This window comes from Rhagoletis pomonella, unplaced genomic scaffold (genome assembly GCF_013731165.1).
Source record: "Rhagoletis pomonella isolate Grant_MI unplaced genomic scaffold, Rhpom_1.0 Rhpom_scaffold_00012, whole genome shotgun sequence".
In the NCBI taxonomy this organism is placed as follows: Eukaryota; Metazoa; Arthropoda; class Insecta; order Diptera; family Tephritidae; genus Rhagoletis; species Rhagoletis pomonella.
Genome location: NW_023458566.1, coordinates 1,679,044 through 1,681,484, shown reverse-complemented (window position 1 = coordinate 1,681,484; position 2,441 = coordinate 1,679,044). Strand labels below are relative to the sequence as shown.

The 2,441-nt window shown below is 35.4% G+C and overlaps 1 pseudogene; it reads left to right on the top strand.

Annotated features, from left to right (window-relative positions):
• LOC118747520 overlaps positions 1-2,441 on the top strand; it is an 8,493-nt pseudogene that overhangs the window by 4,967 nt on the left and 1,085 nt on the right.

Sequence of the window (2,441 nt, the reverse complement as noted above, 5' to 3'; positions counted from 1 at the left end):
TGACATAAATATAATTAGAACGAACAGGATAGAGGTAGGGATGTTAGTTAGAAAAAAGACGAGGTTGTTAACGATTTTGCTATCGATAATTTTTATCGATATTGTTATTGGTTTTGTTATCGAAATTGTTATAGATTTTTTTATCGATATTTTTATCGAATTTGTTATCGATTTTGCTATGGATTATGTATGTTATTTGTTTTGTTATAGATTTGGTTATCGATTATTTATGGATTTTGTTACCGGTTACTACCGGAGATTTTTGTCGATTTAGTTATCGATTTTCTAAACGATTTTTATTATCGATTTTGTTATCGATATTTTAATCGGTCCTGTTATCGATATTTTTGTCGGTATTTGTTATCGATTTTCTACTCGATTTTGCTACCAATATTATAACGGAAGTTTCACTTCTCCAAAGTGGCCCAAGCGCACTTACTTTTTTTTCTTTGTTGACGGTGGTCACGCATTTTTCCCATACAAAGTAGTATGTTCGAAGATTTTATATATATGGAAGAATGTCTAGCAGAAAAAAGACAAAAATTAAGTTATTTTGTATTTATTTCAAACTTGCACTTTATCATATTATAATAAAATGGGCTATCAAAACGCATACCAGAAATTTTTCAAAAAACTTTGAATAATTCACGTGTCCTTGGACGCCTGGATATTGAGAGGAATTATAAAAGTGGCGAAGTAGCGAAGTATGCCAATGTAAGTGAAAACTTCTCGACCTGTGAAACAGGCTACGCCCTGGGGTGCCGCGGCACCCATTTTGGGAAAGCCTGGACTAGACGATTCGAGTGACCTAATATGGATAGAAATCCATACTGGCGCGATTGATGTTAAACGTTTGCGGGGTTGAGGCTACAATTGCTGTTAGTTTTTCTTTTCCAATTTTTGGAATCCTTCGCTTTGCTTAGAATTTTCAGCTATATTACGAATTGTTTTTTTGTGCAAAAGTAGGAATGAATAAAATTGATTTAAAGTTTGGATAACACTGTAGTAAACTAACTGAATGTATTAGGAAGTCCGGAGCATAACAGCCGAAAGGTATGCTACAAAGGTTGTTTCCGTTCATTTATTCAATTAAATGCTTTTTTTTTTTTGTTTCCGTTTGATTTGGACTTCCTTTTGTTTTATTTTGAACTAACGGACTACCCCGCAGTCGTTCGAGGGAAAAAGTAAAAAAAAAATTTTGCCACTATTGTTTAGAAAAAACTTTCTCTTTTCTTTTTTCTTTTGGTGTTAGTCGGAAACTGGGCTTGATCACAGGCCCTGCGGAATGGTAGTGCGCAGCGGTCGACATCGTGAAGCTCAGCCTCAGAGGTTTCCTCCTTCCGCCTTTTAAAATTAAATGAAAGTTCTCTGACAATCAACAATATTTTCCTTTGTCCCATCCAGTAATTAAATTGGTTACCATTTTCTTTACTACCAGTGTCAGTCTATTAAAAGATTTAGGTGGTTTAAAGATTTGTATCTTTTTTGTTGGCGCTCTAACAGTCTAAACGATTTTAGCTGAATCCAACAGAACGCCAGTCGTTTCTCTTCTGTGCCAACTGACGCCAATTGGAAATGCCAAGTCAAGCCAAACATTTCTCCACCTGGTCTCTCCAACGCAGATGAGGCCTTCCTATTCTTCTGTTACCAGCATCGCGATTACAAAAAAAGAATAACAGGCGGTCCAATATTTTAAGAACAGAGATTATATAGGAAAACTCCTGAAGGCCCAAGTAGGCTATTATTTCAAAGGAGCTAAGATTTTGTCAACCGGCATAACGTACAGTCTGCCAGAGCATGCTCTGCTACCTAAACTGCTGTAATATCTCTTCATTATCCACGTAAGAGCTAACGAATTTGGGAAGACTTTGAATAAACGAAAGTGATTATAATCCTTGGATAGGAGACCTTCCGAAAAGTGCGACGTGGATAAGTTTTAAAGTTAGTGCAAAAGTTAGGAACCAACCACATTGAGTAATAATGCAGGTGACGTCAAGTAATGGTTAAGGGCTAATTCAAATTGTCCCCGAATGAAGCACGAAAATTTACTAATTTATTAATCGATAATAAACCAAAAACGATTTGAGGCTGTCCGATAGTTTAAAGCAATTATTTTTATTACCCTTTTCAAATATCAAGTAAACTCTATTTCACTTCATGTGGCACTCGACATTTTCAACGAACACACCCCTCAAAACATGTATACATACATACATATGTATATTTGTTAAAAAAAAACGCATACAATTTCTTTTAAACTTTATTGCCATTGGAACGCACCACTCTGCCCAAGTATACAACGATTTCATAGGCGCTGCAATTAAGTGGATTGAAAAATAATAATAAAGAAGTTATATATTCGTATAAATAAGCACATTTTCATATCAAACTTAATCGATAGTGCAGTGAGCGGCGGTCACAACCCAGTTGCTACCAATCAA